General features: G+C 35.8%; 1 protein-coding gene across 8 annotated transcripts in view; it reads left to right on the forward strand.

Moving 5' to 3' along the window:
• The first annotated feature begins 2,886 nt into the window (after positions 1-2,886).
• Positions 2,887-24,983, forward strand: part of LOC131428303 (uncharacterized) — a 128,306-nt gene continuing 106,209 nt past the window's right edge. For 6 of the 8 annotated variants that reach the window (XM_058592145.1, XM_058592149.1, XM_058592150.1 and 3 more), the window contains exon 1: positions 2,894-3,474. The gene's annotated coding sequence lies outside the window, so the exon portion shown is untranslated. Of the gene's footprint in view, positions 3,475-24,983 lie in introns of all 8 variants that reach the window. The other 2 variants (XM_058592146.1, XM_058592148.1) reach the window with 2 other exon arrangements.

Below are 24,983 nucleotides of genomic sequence, written 5' to 3' on the forward strand. Positions count from 1 at the left end.
TTTTCTCGTGAAGACTTTGTTATGAATTTTGATATTTTAACTCTTATTTCAAACTAAATAATGTTATTTTCTACCATTGAGATGTTTGGTTTTAATAATAAAATTAGTTATTGGTTTACAAATCACTTCTACCCGGGTAGTGTGAAAGAAAGGCAAAAACCTGCGTTTAGGTAACAGGTTCAGGTATCACAAGACTTTCAAAGAAAGTATGGACGCAACCAAAAATCGCTGCCATTTCGCAATGGTTCAGAATCTGTCAAGTTTTATGGCTGCGTCATGTTGTTTACACTCTTCTCTATCCACTTATGCAGTCGTGTATTCGTTTTCATAAGTTTGTTTCGAAATGCTTGGACTTTCAGCAGAACAACATCGAAAAATTGTGTATAAATGGTGCACAGAACGCGGACTGTCACTGAGAAAGATAGCAAAAACGGAAGGAGTAAGTTAAAAAACCGTGCGAAATGCAATCAGGAAGTTCGGTGAGGATAACACCTTTGAGAATAAACTGAAAACGGGTCGAAAAAAAGGTCCTGCTAACCCTCAGTTGGATAAACGTATACTGAAGGCGTTCGAGCAAAAGAAGGAGGTTTCAGTTCGGGATGTGGCCAAAAAAGTGGGCACTTCGAAGTCAAATGTTCTTCGTGCTAAAGAACGTTTGAATCTTCGAACCTATAAGAAGCAGAAACAACCAAAACGTAGTCCGAAACAACAAGCATCGATCAGACCGAGGGTTCGAAAGCTGTACAATACGATTCTTGCTAGAAATTTGAACTGCATAATCATGGACGACGAAACCTACGTGAAACTCGATTAGTAATCCTTGCCGAGACCACAATATTATACGCTGCGAGAAGGGCAAGTGTGAAACCAGTCCGAGACATCGATTGAAGTCGAAAAATTTGGTAAGAAAGCTATGGTCTGGCAAGCAATTTGTAGCTGCGGTAAGATTTCGAAACCCTTCGTCACCACTACTTCAATGAACAGCGAAATATACATCAAGGAATGTTTACAAAAACGACTTCTACTTCGATGATTCGAAGCCACAAGGATCCTGTTGTCTTCTGGCTAGATCTTTCTTCTTGCCACTACTCGAAATCAACGGTAGAATGGTATACTACCAAAAATGTCACTTTCGTCCCAAAAGACATGAATCCACCAAATTGCCCACAACTTCGACCAATTAAGGAATTTTGGTCATTAACGAAGGCGAAGCATGTCTCGGCAGGCAAAACCATTTAACAGTTCAAAAAAGATTGGAAAAAAGTGTTAAAACTTGTCGCCAAGAAGTCTATACGGGATTTAATGAGGAACGTTCGCAAGAAGGTGCGCCAGCTAGTCTACAATGGCTAAGTAGCAAATGTTGTGAATAAAATTCTGTTGTTGTAGTCTAATATTATCAGTATATCGAATAAAATTTGAATATCTAACACTTGTGAATTATTTACAGTGAAATCAAAGTGCGTCCATATTTTTTGGAACAGTCTTTACTACGCTATGCCTATCGACCTTAACAACAAAGACAAAGCCGATTACTCATGGTTCGAAGGTCGTGTTATGCATCAGATGGGAACAAGAGTTTGTTGTGCACTATGAGCTGCTACAACCAGGCGATACTGTAACGAGTGATCGGTGTAGACTGCAACTGATGCGTTTGAGCCGTGCATTACGAGAAGAACGGCCGGAATACAAGCAAAGACACGATAAAGTTATTATCCTACATGACAGCGCTCGGTCTTAGGACGCAAAAGTCGTTAAAAATATTTGGAATCGCTCAAGTGGGACATTTGGCTACACCCGCCGTATGCTCCTGATATTGCTCCTTCCGATTACTGATTGTTCTGACAAATGCAGCACTATCTTTCGCAGAAATTTAAAATTGGATTCAAACTTGGATCACAGTACACAACTTTGAGGAGATGGCAGAAACGTACCACGGACTGAAATGGAAACCAAGTGGATCTGAGTTGGCATCACTGCGACAAAGAAAAAGTTCATCAAAGAAGGCGACTCAAGAGATGATAATGCACGTCACTCACTTGCTCGATTGTCGATTATGGAATTGGAATGTTATCGGCCTGTGCATTTAGACTCACACGAAATTGACTATGCACAAAACTGAGATTAGACTAGAGTCTTGTGGAGTCTTAAGTGTAAACATTTTGTAAGAATAGTAGCTATACAACTCAACAATAATTTATAAAATAATTGAAAACTAAAACGAAATTTTATATAATATTTCATTATAAAGAGAATCGTGCTTGAGAACTTACTTCTAACAGCATAAAAACAGAGCAGCCAATCCCACTGTACCAAGTGAAAGAAAGAGTGAAAAGAGCAACATAACTCATTTGACTGAACGACCCACGTCTCCGTCTTCCCTTTCACAAACCCCCTCTGGTCTTCTGCGATTCCGCCAGCCACAACCAGTCAGACGCGATTAAGCTCACAATCGTAGCCTGCTGGCCTGTTTCAAACGAAGCGCTGTTCGAAGCTGTCTTCCTACTTTCAGAAGCCAGGCTCGCTGTTTTACGTTCGTTTAGTGTGTTTATTTTCTTTCTTTGATTCCTCCATCGAACCCCCCTTCGGGTTCATAACAGAAAAAAAAACTTTTCGCTCTCGTTGTTGTGGCAGCTTTTTCCTTCTCTCATCACAGCTCGCCGAGAGCTCTCGCTCAAGTAATGCTGTTGCGACTGGTTCGCCGGAGCTTTTTTCCCTCAATTCGTTTCGCTCTCGTTTGGCCGCTCCGCTCCCGAACCCCGTACCGCCGCCACTGCGTGCGTTTTTGGGGTCCCGATCGGGGGTGCCACAGCACGAACCACCGTCAGCCGATCTGCCAGGGGGCCTGATTACCTGCGTTGTTTTATGTTTTATCGTTCAGTTTGTATCGAGTTCCCCTACGGTGATGTGCTAGGAAGCCGAGAAATACAGCGTTGACCAGGTTTTGCCTACGATCGCGGAACTGCTGGAGAATTACGAGTAAGGATCCGTGGGTGTTTTCTAATCGATTCTTGGTGGTGCGTTTAGTTTCTAGGTGATGTTTCGTTCCCAAACGGGTCAGCGAACGGAACGGTGAATGTTTTTTTTTTTTTCGAAAATGGTGTTTGGTTCGATGTTTAGTGGATCAAAAAAAAAATTAAGATAACTTAAATTGTTGTGATGTTCAATAAGTTCGTTGCATTTGAGGGAGTTGATAATTCACGAACTGGATTTATAAGGCACTTGAAAAGTGATTTTGTTTGAGATTGCTACTGCATGGATTGTGACATTGGAAGAAAAACTGGACTGTGCTGTTTTTTTTCTCTTATTTACTCAACTAGTAAGATCCAGTGAGTGTTGTATGGAATGCATCAAAGTGTTTCGAAACTGGATTCATCGTGATTGATTTCAAATGGAATTCTGTGAAAGTTGTTCAACCTGTTAGGATGCAAGTTACATGATACCAAAAAGCGCAGACAAATTGGGAGCATCGAAATCGTGAGTTGCTGCATTATGATTTTTTTTATGATAAGCCGATTAAATCCAGATTGCATTGTTGTATGAAGTTGAATCTGATGAACGAAAGATTTCATTTCATTTGTTATGAACTTTACATGTGAAGTGGCTACGATAAAGTTTCCCAATATTTCAAACGGATTTATATCGACGCTTACGAAAATCAATCATTTTAGAGTAGACCATGCATATCTAACGAAGTCCAACTTGAAACGAGACTATGTTTCTCTACTTTTTGTCTCGGTTCATTTCATCTGGGGATCCTAAGTCAAGTAATACAGCTTTGAATACTTCCTTTACTGTGGGGACGTGGAGTCCCAGTATCAAGTTCCCTACTTCCCTATTCTCGTGAATTTAATTGTTTAATTTTTAAACAAGATCTCAGACCTGCCATGCTTTATGCAGTATCAATTGATGATTTTGAAGCATCCTCCCTGGTTTAGTACAATTGAGTTGCACAGACTCACAAATATAGTTGATAGTTAGGGCATACATAAATCTTCTTGGGGACTACTAGTCCCCGGTTTCCGCTTCCGAACGCACCAGTAATAGTGAAAAAAACCCTTACAAACGGAATTTACTTCGATTTCTCAGCAACGGTTAAACCGACTTTCACAAATCATGATTCAAATTAAAGCTCTTATTGTCTTAAAAGATACTGTGCAATGTATCAAAATTTTCAAACTGTCATACAAAATGATGCAAAACCGGTACGCATCGGTACGTGCTGGTACGGAAGAAGAAAACACCACCACCTAGCACACAGCGTGATTTGTTCAATTTTGTATAGCGTGCAGGGTTGTCACATTTGAATCTATATTAACTTCACATAACTGTCTACATATTGGAAAGGTTATGGTAGTTTATATCCAAAGAAAGCGTGGGATTTAACTTGGTTTGCTATCAGAGAAGCTGATTGCATAATGTGGAAAAATCAATATCTGTGGAACTTTTGAAGAATATTTACAAGACAATTTATATGTAGAAAATATGTATAATGTGTATGAACTATATTCAAGCTACCGTAGCTAATATACTCTGTTGAGTGGATGTTGCATGATCCTGTAACAAATGGTCGAATTCCAAATAATGAATGAGATGGAATAATAAATCAAGACTTTGTTTGCTTTAGAACTAAATTTAAGAGCGGCTCTAGAGGGAATTACTGTCAGTATTTCACAGTATCTGCGTATTTTTTTTAATAGACAATGGCAAACGAATTGTTCTATGAATATTTCAGTTAGTGTAATTTTGTAAAAGTAAACTTTTTTTCATGATATCCATTTGGCTCGTCACTTATCAAGGTTCTGTTAATGTTCACAGTGAATTATACATTTCGGAAAATATCTCTAGCTCTGAGTGTGAAACATATTATTTAAACCCAGGCTATATCATGGGTCTAAAGCAACGATATAGTTGAACTGCAACATAAAATTTATGAATTCAAAGCCTCGAAAAAATAATAATCAATGCTTACTCATCCATCTTAGATTTCCTCATTTCGGTAAATAACCATTCCTAGCTGAAATGTTGTATGATCTATAAGGTTTCTCGATGGTAAGAAAATATCGTAAATGCGTATTTGGTTAAAATAAATATGCAATCCGTATTGAGTACTGAACTGAAAAACTCGCAAGGCTGATAAAACGGATTATTTTTAACTATTAAATGTAACATAAACAAGTACATCTTCCACCATTCTAACTTCTAGTTCTGAAAGTAGTTTTTGCTACAAGTGAATGATCTCGGGTAGATGCAAATAACAAAAGTCTTGATGTTTCTATACTGTCATAACGATAATTGATATTTCCTTGATATTTCATTGAAGGAATCAAGAAATTGTACAATATTTGTTTAGCATCAAAATTAGTTATATTTTGTTTATCGTCATATCGTTATTGATGAGGTATTCCGATTTCCTTAGGAACGATTGATCCAGTGGTTCTATCTTCACATAAAATATAATTGCATAAACTTCATCAGAATCAGATAAGAGGGATGATTGTGATATTATCCTATTCTGAATACTAGGATAAGAAAAAAATTGAAAAATTTGTCTTTTATAACATTTGACATTATAATAACAGAATTTTATATTTTGTTACTTTTTTATCATTAAAACTTTGTTATAATGTTTGATAATTTTTTACTTCTATTTCTAACTAAATAATGTTAATTTCTACCTTTGAGATGTTTGGTTTTAATAGTAAAACTTGTGATTAGTTCGCAAATCACTTCTATCCGGGATCATTTTTAGTTTATGCTCCTCATTCAATGTATTAGACACTGCGTCCCAACTAATGAACTTCAGTATGCTTTTTTTACTGAATAAAATTATACTATAGCTCCATTTCAAATTCCTCGCACTTGGAATAAAATCCCACTGTAACGTGAGACAATTCCTGAAAAAACACCTGTATAAAATCACCTTTGCTCGACAAGGACTGTTTTTTAGCTGCAAAAAATTTCGATATGCAGAGAAAGAATAATGAAATTTACACGACATGTAAGACAACAGTACGATGAAATAGACATAAATTGAATCGAAAATTTGATTTAAAACCATGATCGATGTAAAATTAAATTGGATTGCAAAGATTTTCCAATGAACAAGACTGTATATTTCAAAAAAATGCTTTGAACTGTAAAGTAACTTTCCATTCAATTGCCTGCTCAAAATATGTGCATGAAAGTTAATGTAAATTCACAAAATATTTTAATCTGTGTAGAAATTAAGAATGTCTAACATTGTGAGACATTTTTCCATATCGAATAACTTGTAATGTTTTGAGCCGAGACTAATTGTTACGCGAAGGACCTGGTCCGATTCCAGTCTTTAATTCTAGTCTATCAATATTGTTAGGGGCTGTCCATAAAAGACGTCACGCTTTTTTTGGCAATTTTTGACTCACCGCCCCCCTCCCCCCTCCCCCCCCCCCCGTTTGTCAAATTTTTGGTCACAGCAGCAAAGACCGACCCCCCCCCCCCCCCTAATGACACATGTCACGAATTCAAAATAAATAAAATTCTTCTTAATATATTCTCAATATGTATGACAAACCATACAAATATGAGGGCAAAATCGATTTATTACATGTTTTCATTAGATTTAAAAATATCCCTAAAACTACAAAACCATCGAAATTATTTTATTAATATTAACTATATAATTTAACAAAAGTATTTGATTGGATTTGATGAAACATTTAAATCATCTGTTTCAATCCTCCTAGGGGTACACAGATATATTATTTCTTTAGCTAAGGAGAAATATTTCCTTAGTGTAACATACAGGGCTGAGAAAATAAAGACCAAACCCTCATCAAATCGAGATCACTGCCGAAGAAAATCACTTGTGATCTTTCCCAATAAAGATCACTTCTGATTTGATCTTTTGAAGATCAATTTATCAGTGATCTTTAAATCACATCGATCAAAATCGGTACTGATCTTCCGTCACACAAAATCGGTAGTGATTTTGAGCTAAAATCATTCTTGATTCATGTAAGTTCTATCATTGGATGATTCGATCAGCTTTGATCTTGGTGGAGGGAAATCACATATAATCAAGATAAGACATGACATGACGTCTGAAATCGTTGATCCCCCGCTAAGGGGTGTGAAAATTAGTTACAAAAGCAATCCTACAGGAATTTATTACTAAGGATAACGCGTGTCAATGAGACTTTTACAAAATCATTGAACATTGTCAATTTTGTATCTTTGGGAAATGCTCTTTTAGCACTCCTTATCAACAGAGTTGGGGAAAATACCGGTTTCGTTACGTTACGTTTACGTAGTTTCACCATAAATTCTCGTTTGATGCATCCCGTGTTCGATCCCGCAACTGTTGTTTCATTCGCAATAAAATGAATACTAGATTAAGAGAAATAATGGCTAGATGAAAGTTTCATGAAAATAATAAGTTTGAATCGTAATCACATTGATATTGTTGATTTGACAGCATTCTCTACGCAATAGAAAAGCTCAATGCAAAATAAGTTTTAAAAAAAATTTCACACCACATAGTGCTTAGCGCGACAAAACACTGTGTTTTACTTCCAACTGGTTGATGCTGATGATGATGTTTATGATGATGCACTATTTTGATTAAACTCAATTAATCGCTTTTTGACATGAATTTAATTTATGGAAGTAACAGGAGCACAGGGTTTGAGCAAACACCAGTCGCTGCGCTTGAAAGGCGTGTTTGAATTGCCGTAGCAAACCCTGCACTCCTCCCGGGTAGATGTGAATAGTAAACAAAAATCAAAATAATAACAAATTTTACCATCATATCTTGTCTTGATGTTCCTGTGCTGTCATAGCAATACTTCATATTTCTTCATATTTCATCGAAGGAATCTTCGTGATAGATTAGACAATCTCTATTTAGCATTAATATTTGTTATTATATCTTATTTCGTTATTGATGAGGCTTGCCAATTTCATTAGGTACAATTGATCCAGTGGTTCCTTTTTCAAATGGAATACAATTGAATAAACTGCATCAGAATCAGATAAGAGATATTCTTATGATATACTATTCTCAATGCTAGAAAATAAAATTACTGAAAATACGTCTCCTATGAATGTTTTCTCTTACAATGGCAGAATTTTATATTTTGTTGCTATTTTTTCATGCAGACTTTGCAATGATTTTTGATATTTTAACTCTTATTTCAAACTAAATAATGTTATTTTCTACCATTGAGATGTTTGGTTTTAATAATTAGTTTGCAAATCACTTCTACCCGGGCTGTTACTTCTGTGTATGATATTCAAGCTAAACAGGGTAAATTAATCAGCTGCATGACATGCTTTATGATTGAACATGTTTTTCTTATAATTATAATTATTGATAATCACAGCATATATGTTAATGTTATTTGCTGGTTTTATTCATATTACTTCGCCATCGAGGTATTGCTGAATGAATTCTAAATACATCAAGAAGCATGAAATTTCGATGCGACCGACCAAACACACAAATTCTATCATTCTTTGTGTGGTTTATAATCCACATCTGCTTACTACCTATCATTAGATCTCCGAAAGTTAAAAGATCCATAATTCCAGGTGATAGGTACACCCAAACTCTTGTATATTGACTAGAATTGTCAGTGCATTACTTAAGTTAAACCGTTTGAAGGCATCGTTTTTTTTTACTCATATTAGACAAATTTATTAATTTCGTTAATTTACTCGTCCCTCCATGCACTTTTGCTGATCACAACAGAAATGATTTCCTGCATCATTCATTTCCGAATTTACAAGAAGAAGCTTTTACATCAACAGATACATGTTTTCCTATAGAATGTAAACGTTTATTGTGGAGATTTTTTTCAGAAAATTGGGCAAAGCAGTAATCTAATTAGGTATTTCAAAAATGCGCTCATTGAAAATATTGGACGTCACATTCCAACAACCCTCCCCCCTTCCCCCTGTCACAAACGGTCACGTTTTGTGAAACACCCCCTCCCACTTGCGACGTGACGTCTTTTATGAACAGCCCCTTATAGAAAATAATGATGTCATTAACTTACTGTTTACTTTGAAAATTGAAATAATGAAACGGATGGAGATTTTCTCCAACAACTTTCTTTAAAACATAGTTTTCCCATATTGAAAAAAAACGCGATAAACGAAAGCGAAGTTAGTGAAAATGTTGACATGTGATTTTGTTTCACTCACGATACACTTTTAGTCAAAAAAGTTTAGAGCGCAACGAATCTTGTGCTCCACTAAGCGGCGAGTGCGATCATTTCAGAATGTACCGGGTATGAACCAGATTTTTGAAATTTGGTGTTACATCCCTTAACATTAAAATTAAAGTTTTGTATCTCTTTCACTGTTAAACTCATTTGAATAAGTAATAAATGGTTAATATTTACATGTTTGTGAATGTAAATTCAAGTAAATTATGACTCTCCTCCTATTGAAGAGACCCCCATTTTTAATGATTTTACCGTTGTGTGTACGAAGAATTAGGTCACCTGTAAAATTCGTGATTTTTTCTGTGCAGATTTTGTTACAAATCAAAACGATTTTTATTTATGTAACAGATATAAAAATCGCACTATAGGAAAAATAAAATGTTCCATTCAGTCATTGAGTAATTCAAAATATTGATCTAAAAAAAAAACAAACAACAAAACATCCAACAATGCGAAGAGGATTTGGTTACTAGCCTGCAAATCATGATTATATAATCAGAAGATTTTGGCAATTATTTTTCAATACACGAAGGGAGTTATGAATTTTGTTTTCGGTGATTTGACGAAAAAAAATTGCAGGAATATTTTGATTAGCAACAGTGAATTTAGGATCGACTTGTTCCACATTCACCATATTAAAAATCACTCAAATTAGTCTCTCCATCCGTGCTAAGCAAATGGTTTGCCATACTGAATATGTGTGCCAAATCTCCGTGAAATCAGAATATGTGAATTATGATGACTTGTTACCACATTCTGAATTGCTTCATAGACCCCTTGGTATGCCCGTTCCCCCAGAAGTACGAATACGTTTCCACTTTATTGTTTAAAAAATAAAAATTTTCTTCGATTTTTTTTAATAATCGAAATAAGTTCGTAACAACTTTGGGTTTTAACGTATCAGTTAAAATTTCTGAAGTTCCCCCCCACCATCATTTTTCACGAGGTAACCGATTTTTCGCTATGTGTTAGTGTTTTGTAGTACTAGTATCTACGAACATACATTTCGTCAATATTCGAAAGTTTTATACTATTTTTAGTCACATAAATGTCTATATATCTTTTTATCGTTATGCTTTCTGAATCTTAAGTTCTTTTTCGAATGACACGAAACTTTGTAAATAGTTAAACAACTGTTTTTGTTATAGAATGAAGAAAAAATTGTTTAAAAATGTTCAATTTTAGTAAACTTTTTATTTTAAATTTCCAAAGAAATTGAAATCAAAGTACTTTCTTCACGCGATTTTTGTTTCTTTCAAATGTTAAAATGCTGTATATATTATTGGTTTTAAAAATCAGGAAAAAAAATTTGTGCTAAAATAGAGTTTTTTAAATATTCGATTTCTTGTGAACGAGCGCTGCATGCAAAGTGCACCGAGTGTGCGAATCGGCATGGAGCAGCAGGGATCGATAGGGTACGATGTCGTAGGTGCAACAGAAGCGAGCTGCGATAGGTTCCGAAATTTTTACTAGTATATTTTAGCCTTATTTGCGATTGAAATGAATTTTTTTCAACAATGCTTGAATTTGTTGTGTTTCTACATTTTCGGTTTCCTATTGCATTCTTTGTCTAACTTACAGTTATAAAACTTCTTGAACCACTTCTTCTTCTTTTTGCTTTTTCCCTATAGAAAGGCTATGCAATCACTGTGAAAACCGACGTTTACAACGAGGCCCGGTAGTAATTAGCGAACATTCTTCTCGATGATATCTAAGAAAAAAGTTCATACATTGAAAATATCTGATATGATTCTCGATCTGTTGTAAAATAAATTTTATACCCGTTATATCTCAACCCTTTGCAGAATACATGACGAATAAATTCGACGATGAACCACTATTCTGAAAATGTCCAGTGCGCTGTAAAATGGAAATAAAATGACAAGTTATTCTCTTGCAATTTGATGCTCTGTTGATAAGTGATGTATTCGATGTAATCAATAGTGATGTATTCGAAATTTATTCACCAATAGCATGGCGCTGAAGTAATATCATCAATAAGAGCTGCAAGTGCTATGTTCAATAGTAGTTATAATGATAAATGAAATCATTAAGTAAACAAACACAGAAGTAATAAGAGCGCAGGTTATTGCTACCCCAATTCAAACGCTCCATACAAACGCTGGGCCTGCTGTGTGTTCGAGATATACAAAATGCTGCGCTCTCGTTACTTCTATGAATCAAATTCATACTAAATAATGTTTTACTGGGTTTAATCTAAATAGTACAATGTAATAAATCAGCTGGAATTTAAAAAGCCCTTTTGTCGCTATAATCACTATTTGGAATGTGGAAAAATATTGTTGTTCATATTGACCACCCAACGTGCATCGGAGATATTGCAGTCATTATTTCTCAGTTGCGAATTTATTCAGTGCACATTTTTTTATTGATGAAAATATAAAAATTAAACGGATCACTTTGGTGTCGAACAGAAACATAGTGGTAATTCAGCATCGAAATATCGCTTTATCGATATTTCTGTGGATGAAAATTCGACATTGAAATAAGCCGTGAACTTCGAGGTTCAGAGTATTGTGGAAGCTTGTTTAATGGATAAAAATTTCGGAAGTGTTTTTTTTTTCAGTCACTGAATTCTTTTAGAATATGTCTTGAACTGTTTTTTCACGAGTGATAATGAAATGAATTTTTTCTGATCATGATTTTGTCAACACTGAACACAAGCTTCCTATGAAATTTTATATTAAAAACAGTAATGGTAGAATAGAGTGATAGAAACATGGATTTTCGGATTATTTTTACAATTTTTAGAGTGGATTTCTCAAATGAGTTCACCTTGGAAGACCTTTTTCTTCAAGTCGAGTTTTCTAACTTCAATTATTTTTTTTGTTATATTGATGATGTCACAATTGTGTTAATGTTTATGAGTTAAGGTTTCAGGAAATGTATTACTGTACAAGATATTTAATTTTGTGGGGTTTTTCTGATTGTTTAAAAGATTGGTGTTCATCTGGGGGTACCCTTCCTTATATAATGTGTATTATTTTATCTTTTAGTCGTTAGTAGAATGAGCTATGTCAACTAAACGAATTGGAAAAGATGAAAACATTTGAAAAAATCTTCAAAGTTAAGAGGAAGAATAAGCATTTAATCACTTCAGTATGATTCTACCCAAAGCTTCTGATGTGTGGGAACGCGTGGGCACGTAGTACCCCAACAAAAATAAAATCGAACATATTATCGCGACTCATCTTAGCATTTTTAGGCTAATCATAATTATTAATCCGTAAATGACTTTGATCATCAACTAACCATCATACTAAAAATCATAAAACTAGAATTTCGAATGAGATCAAAGATCAGATTGGAAAATTTCGTTACTTTTTCAAGTCGTCGCTTATTTGACTGTTTGAACATTTTTCAACACTTAACACCTTGTTATTTAGGAACCGGAAGTCCGATCCGGATGAAATTCCGTATGGGACGGGAAGATGAATGAGAAAAATTTTATTAGAAAGCTGCTTTAAAATTATTTTTTTTAAACAACAAAACCTAACTAAAAGTAATATAATTTTTTACTGAAATAATATGTTTTTCACCAATGAAACAAGAAATAACATCAAGATCCGTTGTGGAGGGCGTAAAAAAAGTTGCGAGCTAGCGTGCCCTTTAGGAAGAAGTGACAAAAACCCTTCTTAATCCACCTAGTGGTGTGATAATGCCTTTCTCTTCTTTCATAACAGTCTCATGAAAATATGTTTCATACTTTTATTAAATAATTTTGAATACTAATTTTGACACCAATTGATTCAGATTGATTCGAGTAGTTTACAAAAGCATGCTTCAGTGTTTATGTCACACAGTCAGCATCATTTTTCCAAACCAGTGCTTGACATTTGCGTTGCCTATTTATAATCAGTGATGCTAATCTAAAAAAGCCTTCTTAGTCCACTCAGTGGAATTTTCATATATCTTGAAAAATCACCATAGGGGGGAGTACATGAAATTTTCGAAATCGAAAAAAATTTTTGATGCCAAAAGGCTTAGAATTGCATGAAACGTCGAGATTTAGTGTCATCTCGAAAAAAAAATTTTTTGAAAAAGTCGACTTTTTGGGAAAATTTTTCTAAGTCCCAGAAAGTTGATTTTTTCAAAAAAAAATTTTTTCGGGATAACACTAAATTTCGATGTTTCATGCAGTTTTAAGAGTTTCGGCATCAAAAAAAATTTCGATTTTGGAAATTTCATGTACTCCCCCCTATGGTGATTTTTCAAGGTCGAAAATTGTCAAACCTTTACCACCGGGCAGCACCCCTTAAGCATGTCCGATTTAGGTCAAATTTTGCATGAAGGCTTTTTTCGAGGTGCTTAAACTTTTGAGCACTAGAACTTAACGAAAATAGAGGTGATTCTAAAATTTTGGCACCCATATATATATAAGAGCGGTAAAAATCAATGTGTTTTGTCGGTTACGTCACTTATACCATCATATATCTGGAACCAAAAGTCACAACCATTTGATCTTCGAACTTGATCAATGGCCCGACAGTAGCTTTCAAACGAGCCCAAGTTTGTTAAAATCGGTTCAGTTATCTCTGAGAAAATTGAGCGCGTTCAAATATCTTCTAAAAGTGCACACACACATACACACACACACACACACACACACACACACACACACATATATACACACAGACATTTTCCGATCTCGTCGAACTGAGTCGAATGGTATATAACACTATGGGTCTCCGAGGCTCCGTTCGAAAGTCGGTTTTTCCAGCAATTCTAATACCTTTCTATAGAGAAAGGCAAAAAGCCCCGATTCTACCGATCAAGAGTAATAAACTAGCTCATAGTGACTTTTCTCCTAAAAGTAGTCCCTCAAAAAATATTTAGACATAAAATAAAACGAGCTGCGGGTGTTGTTGAATTGTGCACTTGCAATTGTAAGCCTTTGATATTTTTGTCTAAATAATTCGAGAACGACCACGTCTATTAGAAATGTCAGTCTAAGTAAATATACTGTTCTTGGTGTGCACAATCATATTTTAGTGACTATTTTCGCCAAGAACAAATGCCTGTAAATGGTTTTAGTTTCAACTTTTTCTGGTAAGGCACTAACGTCAAATGTTGTACCTTGAAGAAGAAAAAGTTTATTTTGACCCCCATATATATGATAGCCCAAGTAACAATTTTTGTTACACTAGCTTTTTTGACTAGTTTGCAACTAGATGTTTGGGTTATTGTTACTAATATCTAACCACTTGCGTGACTCAGAAAGCAAAGTTTCTACTAGTTGCTAAGTCGGTTGAAAATAAGTTGTCGTTACGTTGTAATGCCATACTGAAATAACTTATCTTTCCATAACTTGAAAATCTATCTGAATCAATACAAAAATTGTATGTTATAATCTTATAATGTCTAAGTTATTGCAATATCAATTCACAGTAACGATTTACATACACGCTTACATATTTATAATGGTTTCACAACGGAAAATAAACCTTTCTTCAAATAGTAACTAAAAGCATAGCTATGATAAAAGATATGTTAGAATCAAGTAACAATAACTTACAAATGATAGTTAGTGCAATGCTTATGTTATAAAGAAACACTGCCGTCACCTTGTTTTAACCAGTATAACATAAAAAACATATTGGCAAACGCACGAATCAACATAATCCGCTGAGCAGATGTAAAGTTAATGCTATTTGCAAAACACTTTTCTATTACACACAAAGTGTAATGTCTAAACTGACGTCTTGGTTGAAACAAGTTTCGGCCTGCTGGCCGTACAGATTGTGTTAGTTTCATCCGAGACGTCAGTTTAGACATTACACTTTGTGTGTAATAGAAAAGTGTTTTGCAAATAGCATTAACTTCACATCTGCTCAGCGGATTATGTTGAAACGTGGGTTTGCGTCAGCATTTCAACATAATCTGCTGATGCACTGAAGAGTCGAAGACGAAACGTAAACACGTCAAATGTTGTTTTTAATTAGTTCAAAGTAAAATAGCGTGTTGGCATTGATTTCAATTTTTTGATTGACTTTCAAATTCTTGGAAAAGTTCAGCGTACAGGTTTTAAAGGGCACGATTAACTTTCTACAGCATTGTTATTTTTTTTTGGTTTACTGTACTGAAAATATGTGAAAACTGTAAATTTCTCTAGTGATACAATCTTTAATGAAACGATTGTTCATAAAAAAGGTAAGAGGATTTTAATTCTATTGTATTTCTATTATGCTCTCAATATGTGAAATGTTCGAAATGACTCTTCCGTCAGTACAGTAAAGAAAAAAAGTTGTCGTGCGCCCAAAGAATTTACTGAATAGATTTGATACCTGCCGGGTATAAATTGTGAAAATGGAATTTGACTTTCTGTTTCATCAGACAAAGACGGTGTTCGCAGCCAATTCATAGCGTGCAGAACCGTTACATGGCTGGTGCTACGATTCCACTGACACTAAGAATCCTTCCAGGTTGGGACTCGAGCATACGACCACTTGCTTGTAAGGCCAGCGTCCTATGCATTGAACCACCAACCCAGGTTAAATTGTGAAAATGCTACCACTTTTAAGCATTGACCGATTTTCACAGAAAAATAACCATTTCACTGTTCTTCATAATTTTAGGATTTCAAAAAGTGTAATCACGTTTTGAGAATAAAATACATAAAAGTGAGAAACAGTTATGGGAGTATTTTTCTTCGCTCTATGGTTTTTTTTGTACGTGCATCATATTAATGCTAAACGAATATTTTAATCCATTAAAAACGAATAAAAATATTGTTTTCTACTTTCTAACAAAAACAGAAATCTAATAATACTACAGGCAATATTTTCGCTTTACCAACGTGTGGAAGCCAACTTTGACATTCGCTTTGGATCAATGAAAACAATCACATTTCGGTGAGATTTCCTCGAAATGTACTTGAGAGCCGTCTTTGTCTCCGCCAAACTGAAGCCACTTGCCGAATAGATCCCGTTATGATAATCAACGCTGAATTCCGGAAGCCACCACAAGTGCCCACAAAACAAAGCCAAAGTTTCATTGTTAAGCTCTCGAAGCCGGTCGAAGTGATTTCGAGTGTTTTTCTTGCGATCGAGATTGAATTATTCTGTGGCCTGTTCGCTGTACTATCGGCGAGATAATTTTCGGCCACATCCGTTTACATATCCACTTGAATCCGTCGTCGCTGTTAGCTCATGACGCCTGTTTACTTTCATTTATTATGTTACCCCACACACCGGGGCTTACCCAAAGAGACCGTGTGTTTATTCTCCGCGCCTGCCCACCGCTGCAGCGGTGCTACTCGTTCCGCATGTAATCGCATTTCACGAGACAAAGGTCTTGTCAGAGTTGCTTGCACGTATGCAAAAGAGACTTCAACGGTAGGCGATTGAAGCGATGAACCCTCACTCGGATGAAAGTTAGCCGTTGTTGTCATTGTCGTTTGGCAGATTGTTGAACAATATCCGTCAAACAGTACTCTGTGTGTGCTCATGACTTATCGGTCACTGTTTGTCCAAACTTTGTCGCATCGTAGTAGTATTTGAAGCAAGGTCCGTCAGGGCGGGACTGGAAAATGCGTTGATCATGCGTAAAATTGTGACGGAGCTCGAGTTAGTCATTTGTGTGCATGTAATCAGCACCCGGTTTGTTGTCCATGGGTTCATTTTTCAAAAAAAAAATTGATTGATAGTTTTACCATAGCATCATTTCCGACCCCTCGGATGCGGCGGGTATTTGCGACAAATGATTCTTTTGTGTGCAATTAACAGAATTGCCTCAGAAAATTGTTTCCAAATGTGTTGGCCTGCTCTTCGCTCAAGTTAAATTTATGACTTGCTTTGAATGTCCGCTAGCTTCAAGATCGCATCTACCCGCAGCAAACTACCGACCGGTGACGGTTAGTTAAAAACCACACACCGAGTCCATTTCGCAACGACCTTGTGGTTGAGCACCAGTTCCAAACGGATCCATGCGAGCGAGCGAAGGTTGAGAAAAATGCGCTATGATGGAATGACTGATTGTTGTTCGGTTGACTTTTGAACATTGCTTGGGCGCGCTCTTTGTGACGATGTAACCTGCTCCAAGCTCTTCTCTGCTCTGCTCCATAACCCATAAATATAACGAAAGCCACAGTCGTCACTACGGGGCCGGGACAGGCAGGGCCGTCCCGGGCAGGCCCCACCGTCTTATCGTGCACCACAATTGGACGTGGCAGTAAATCTGTCCGACGAAAGCAGCGAAAGTTGCTCCTCGACGACGGGATGGTAATCGCAACCGTGGTTTTACAATGTAACGAAATTACGTGGTTAGGCTGGTTTTCGGATTTTACGTGAATCGTCTCGCAACAACGGGAGAGAAGCAAAGTCTTGCCGACCATATGCGGAAGGTTGTCTTTGGCTGTCCGAATAATCTTATTTCATTATTTTTGTCCTGTAGATAAACTGAAGTTGTTCTAACTATTCTAACTTTTACTCCGTTTCGATCGTTACAAAAAAAATTGTCGTCAAATCAGGGTAAAATAAACGAACATAAAATTTGTGATACACAACTGAAAACATTCCGAATCCGAAACATACAGTCAGCTCTAGTATGAAAGTTTAGCTAATCTATCATTACAATTAATGGAAAATGTTCGCTAAGGGCAGCCGAAAAACGCCAGTATCAGTGGCTTTAATGTATATGAATAATTACCATGGCTTATAATGGGGATAAATGAATGTGAATGTAAATAAAACTATCGCAAATCGTGTAGTCGAGTAAATGCAGAAAACATGCAAATTTTAGGACTACTTACTACCATTAATCAAAATACCATACTTGTTATTATAATCACAAATCATAGTCGTGAGAAAAAATGTAGATTAGTTAAGTGCCGAATTCTCCTCATGCCGTTATTTATAATAGGCTGCAATGTGATACCTCATTATAGATAACTTTTAGCCTTCAATTAGGCGCTCCGGTTCAATATTGTGGTCCAAATTACAACAAAGAATTGAAACAGTTTCGAGGTTGAGTACATTCAGTACCCAACAAAGGGTTGAGACCGTCGAACCTTGAGACACCGGATGTAGTATTGGGAAATTATTCTCCGGTATGACAGTGCTACTTAAAATGTACACAGTTGAATTTTTTACCACGAAACTCGGCAAACTTTAGCCGCGATTTGAACAGCCGTGTGCTCAGCTACCTATAAACGACCGAAACTCTCTGTATTTTTAATCTAACAGACAGTTTGCATTTACCGATATTTTCGGTGTCGAATTGAATACCAATTAGCTGTCAATTTTGATTCTCCGGTAACTAGCAGATTAATTTAGAACTATTGGCGATAGATTTTTAGGACCTTTATCGAAGTGCTTGTATCTCGGTGATCCGTTGATGGGTTTGCGACATTCTTGATTCGAAAGCATTCTCCATTTACGAGCAAACGATGACTTATTTTTCAGTTCAGGTCGTCTAGCTGATGAGTTCAGATATTAAACATAAATGAATTTTCTAGCATTAACTGAGCTAGAGCAAGAGCTAGGTCATGAAACAGACCGACTACTTTTTACGTGTTCTATTATTTTCCCTGGAATGGATGCGTCCTCTCGGGTACTTCGGGGGCTTGATCAAGTATCATTTGATATCGTTTGTCGCACACTGTTTGTTGTTTGTGAAGACCGGTTCATTACACATTTTATTTCCCTGGTAGGTGGCAGTTCAATAAATATTTCTTAGTGATTTGAGTGGGAATTTTCGTGATTGAAATCATAACCGATTCGTTATAAATTAAAAGTTATTTTCGAGGCTCAAGGATTTCACTTCGAAATTTCTAAGGCGCAATGTAATCTATCGCATTCCGTGTACAGAGTGCGATAGCTCATACATTGACTTAACCACACAGCAACTGAAACAGCGATTGTCTGGACACCGTTCTTTGATACAGCGGTACCAAAAATTCATCTCGTCGGGCACCGATCAGAGTGAGAGCAAAGCGGATGAATATGTTACACGGAGAACCCTCCGATCATAAAATTGCGATATCGCAGTTTTTGATTTTTGCGATAGTTGATTCAACTAATTTCTTTTTGATTCAACCAATATGGTTTTTGACTTGCATATATTCAAGTAGTTAAAAAATGTGTTGTTTTGAGTGCTGTCAAATGCCGAAGACAGCTGAAAGCAAAACAATAATCGCAATGGAAAATCAACATATTTTAGTTGAAATCTGTTCGCTTCGCTTCAAAATGTCAATGGAAACAACATCGATGGTTAAAGCGTTTGGGAAAATTGTGTTCGTTCGATTTGAAGAAATTTATGATTCCATGACAAGTATTTATCGAAGAGCGGTGTTGCGATAGAGTTAACCTTGTTTGAGCTGAAAAAGGTTTGGAGACAAATTAGAAAACGTTTAATGATTTGGTGCTACAAAAATCAAAATCACTCATAGATCAGATCAATTGTGATTTCGTAACGATGATTTATTCCTTGATTAAGATCACTTGTGATGAAATCAGTAGTGATTTTTAATGTGCGAGATCAGTGATCTTAAGATCAGCAGTGATCGGTGGTTTTCCCAGCCCTGTTAATAACTAATGATATTACTTGTCGATATAAAATACTGTTTATATTGGAACAACGATACTTATTTCAAATAGATCATGACGTATATCAGTAAGTATATTTTGATTAGTATCGCAAATCAATAACATTTTTCGAGTTGATTCAATTAATTGGAATGTCGAAAACATCTAAAATCGATTTATTTTTCAACTAACAGAATTTTGTTTCAATAACAACGCCAGTTATTTCAACTAAAATATTTGTTGAAATTGAAAGGTATGTGTCCTCTATAATTGACAGCATTTTTTTTTTTCAAACAATTGAATTATTGTTTCAACCATCGTTTCTACTAATCGAAAAACAAAAATGACAGTTTAGTTAAAACAACAATCGATTAGTTGTACCAAATTTTAACCAATCAACTAATATTCTGGTTGAAATGGGATCGCGGGTGGTTCCGTGTATAAAAAGACAGCCTTGATGGTTCATATCTCGGTTAATTTTTCAAAAGGGCGTATAAGCAAGTGACAGTTTCTCTTTGTTTACTTTCTCTTCTATTAATTACCAAGCGGTTTCCACGTTTATCACTCAACTCTTTGCATGAAATGATACCCGAAACTTTCGACTTTCAAACAGAATAGTGATATCAAAGAAAATCTTTTAAATCACATCACAATAATCGAAAGAGAGAGTGATTAAAGAGAAACTGTCACTTGCTTATACGCCCTTTGGAAAATTACCCGAGATATGATTGAATCTGAGCACAGTTTTGATTTGGACAGTGCAAAGATTCTAGATCAAGATAATAGGATCAATGCACTGCAAATTTTAGAAATGTGTCATATTTTCACAGATAGTTCCACCATTGACTTTAGAACCGATACACATAATTTAAACGCAGGTTTGTTGTACTATCTCACATTAACAACAGTCTCTTTCCCTTTCTACTTGTACATCTTCTCATTTTCGCTGTCTATTACTGCTCATCTATCTCTTTCTGATTTTTGCTCTACTACCAGCCATGACTGAAAAATTTCAATGTTTAATCTGGTTTGATGTGCTGGGGAAGTGACTGTGTAAGTTAAAACAAGCATACAAACTCAAATCGCAGTTCTTTCAAAATTAATGTTTTCACACCGTTTGTGCTTTTAGTGTAGCCGTTCCCGTTTTCGATCATTTTCAATGTTTCAATCCACTTGACAAAAAATATTTGTTGTCGTTTGTGAGTGAATAATTTGTTATGAAATTGTATAATATGAAAACTGTGACTAATCATGTATGTTAACCTTATAGTTGCCCTGAAGATGAAGGAATGTTCCTTCGAAACGTCGGATTTTAACGCAAAATAAATATTTTGTAAAGCAACATTTGACCAAAAAGCCATCCTTCAATAAATTACAACAGAGTGGTCGTACCGTATTCACAATATTAAAAGTTTATACACAGTTCGAAAAAATCTCGTAATTTTACATCTTATAAGATGCACATAATCGGAGCGTCATATTTCACACAAATTTTTATTCAAAAACATTATGTGATTTGAAAATTACATGGCTTGAATTCGAACGAAATAAAAAACAAAAGATCGTTAGCAGCATCGCGACTTGAACCGAGAAACATTAGATCACAAGCACATCGGTCACTCGACTGAACCTCGGAGCTCATATATGTTTGTTAAATAATTGATACATATAAATCCAAACAATGGCACTTGGTAGCCGAGTGCAAATTACGTTTGGAGCTTGTAAAATTTTGTGCGTGTGGAATATTGCGTCATTTGAAATATTAGGTAGTTGAGAATTCGTTTGTAGAATTCTGTCGCCAGTAAAATTCATAATTTGTTTCTGTGTACATACAGTCTGTTACATAACACATGGATCAAAAAGTCCCGAGACTAAAGCAGAGATGGCGCTCGTAGTAAACCAGTCACCACGTCTTTCTAGAGTACTAACCTTTGCTTGAAACGGATCAAAATTTTAAGTCGATCCGACCAGAAACAGCTGAGTTATCGAGGTTGGAGAAAAGTCGTTTTGTAGTTTGTTTAAAAAATGGAAAAAACCGAGTTTCGTGTTTTGATAAAGCATTGTTTTTTTAATGGGTGAAAACACCGTGCAAACGAAACAATGGATTGAAAAATGTTATCCGGACTCTTGTCCATCAAAAGCAACGATTTGTCGGTGGTTCGCCGAGTTTAAACGTGGTCGTACCGACACAAATGACGCGGAATGCTCGGGTAGACCTGTGGAAGCCGTTACACCGGAAAATGTGAGTGAAGTGACAAAAATTATAATGAAAGATCGTAAAGTGAAGCTCCGTGAGATTGCTGAGATGACACAGATATCATATGGAAGTGTTTTTACTATCCTTCATGAAAAATTGAGCATGAAAAAGGTTTTTTCCAAGTGGGTGCCGCGATTGCTGCAAAGCACCCTGCCACAAGTCGATGAAAACAATGGCGAAATTGAACGAATTGGGCTTTGATCTGCTTCCCCACCCCCTATACTCGCCAGATTTAGCCCCCAGTGACTACTGGCTCTTTGCTGATCTTAAAAAAATGCTCCAGGGAAAAAGATTTGGCTCAAATGAGGAGGTCATCGCTGAAACTGAAGCTTATTTTGAAGCGAAAGAAATTTTTTTTTATAAACATGGTATTGAAAAATTGGAAAAACGTTGGAACCATTGTATCACCCATTGATCCATGTGTTAAGAGCATGGTCACGATTACTCGCGATCGATAAAGTGGAATGGTGTGATTTTTTTTTACACAGAGGGCATGAATGTCATTGATGCAATGCGAAAATATATCAGCTGACTATTGTTTACAATTCGATTTCAGCATTTTTCCAAAATAAGTACCGCGTACGCTTCGTGCTTCGAAGCAGTTTTTTTTGTCCTCGCACTCGAAAGGTCCCAAAATTAACCAATCTGCCGCGACGAAACACACGAAAAAGTCGAAACAGTTTGTGAGTAAGTGGGTGAATCGTTTTAATGTCGGTTTAAATATATAGTACGGAACTGTTCGCAGACATTTGACATTTGAGCAAATAATTTGAAATTTCGCAAAAACCGATGTTGAGTGAAAAACATGTGCAAAAACGTCTGGAATGAACAAAAGAGCAAACTGTTGTCGCAACCTTGGATTGGCCCTCTCAGTCGCCCGATGCCAATCCAATTGAGAATTATTGGGTTTTAATGAAGATGAAGCTTGCTACAAACTGACCACACAGTTTGAAACAGCTTGTTCGCCGAATTCACAAATTTGTATGTCGTTTTCAGAAGAATACGCACAAAATCTCGCTCAAAGTATGCCTCGAAGGTGTCAAGCCATTATTAACGTTTAAGGGGATGGACTTGCTATTAATGTATTTCCATGCAAGTTTTTGATCTAATAAAACAATATTCAAAAGCATTTTCATGTTGAGTCTTTTCATTTTCTAACAACAGTGACCACGCTCTAAGCTACTTCTGTTCGACCAACAAAAATGGAAATGTTTAAATCTACATGCGTATTTCAGTGAGTATTGACAATACAAATTATATGGTTCTACGGATTCTTGGTTTTTAAGCGTCTACACTAAAGCCGGATTTTATATTATTGCTCCACAAACATAAATGGATTATATTTCCATATTTTAATGACGGTTGGAGTTTTTTTTTAATCCAAGACGGTTTCGCCGGGTTTATTGATTTTCGTCCGAATCGTTAAACTAATGGCATTTCAGGAATGGTTTCGATTTTGATAGAATGTTTAGATGTATCAGGAACTGAGTACAGGTATAACAGGTATAGTAACGCCTTACTTTTCTATGACACACCTTTTCAAAATTCCCTGTACAACAATAGGCGGAACTTAATCATGAATATTTCTTGTTGTATTTATCGCAGCAACATTTTTCCCCATATCATCTGAGATATGTTCAGCAATGTAATGTCCAGTATGATGAGTTAACACAAATAACTGAAAAACACAAATAATTGAAAATTGAATTCTCAAAAATTTGGTATGATTAAGCATTGCGATGAAATTCAGTGCCAAAATAAGGCGCGCGAAATTTCAATTGCATACATTGAATGAATCACCGCACGGACCGTATCGTTCAAAACCGACACATAGAAAAACGGAATATTTTCAGTGATCGAAAGCAGTAGGCTAACGACATGTTTTGTTAGACGGTTATTTGAGAAAGCCACATTCGTGCATGTTGTTTGAGACGGTCTATTGAGCAATTTGACGTCTCAGTTACTCACACCGATGCAGAGTGCGCAGATCTATTCATATACGAAATTAGAATGTGTGCGAGCCGAAGTCAAAGTTTGTTGTGGGTTCAATTTTACACTGAGGTAAAATATTTTTGACTCATTATCATACACTGCGAAAAATGCATATAGAATTTCGTAAGCTATGAACTAATGAACCAAGTAGAAGACAGTTCCATTACTTGATATAGAGTTTCATGAACGATTTTAGGTCTTTCTCAACTGTTCTCTTGGCATTGCAGTGTTTTTTATTGCATATATGTCTTCAATAATTGGCACGATGCGGCTCGACAAAATTCACTGGGTTATTTCGACATACTCACACTAGCATTAACCTTTCAACTGCTGAGAATAGCCACACCAACACATTCTCACGTGGATTGGACTATTTAGTCATTCAATTTAAAACCAAAAGGCGCTTATAATTGATTATCTTACCTATAGCGAAATTGTTTTTTCTTTGTTATAGACCAAAATCTTTGGCTTGACTATAATACTTCTTCTAGTGTATTCATAATTATGCATCATTTTATGAAAAGTATTGCATAATATTGAAACAAGGCGCCTTTTCAAATTTGACCTAATGTAAGAGTGGATAGAATTCGATCGTGAATATCTCTTGTGTTCCTTAACATATCAACATAATTCATTCTCATTCTGTTTCCTGTATTGGAAGTCTGAATGAAATATTGGAATTCAGTGATCACCTCACTATGAGGTCGGAGATTGTTAGAAAAACTTCTAACAACTAAACAAATGAAACAATAATGAAACAAAGTTGCTCCATACTTGCTGCAAATTTAAACGTCATGGAAAAAAAGTTTTTTTTACACTTGTGGAAATCGTGTGAGCAGTATTCAAATTGTATTAGTTGGAATGTTTCTATAGGAGAATTTAATTGTCGTTCTGGAACGAAGTGGAACGTTCTGAAATATCGCGACGACTAGTTGAAAAGGAAATGTATAGCAAATTTGAATTTAAAAAAAGTTCTGTTAT

The sequence above is a fragment of the Malaya genurostris genome, chromosome 2 (genome assembly GCF_030247185.1).
Source record: "Malaya genurostris strain Urasoe2022 chromosome 2, Malgen_1.1, whole genome shotgun sequence".
Lineage (NCBI taxonomy): Eukaryota > Metazoa > Arthropoda > Insecta > Diptera > Culicidae > Malaya > Malaya genurostris.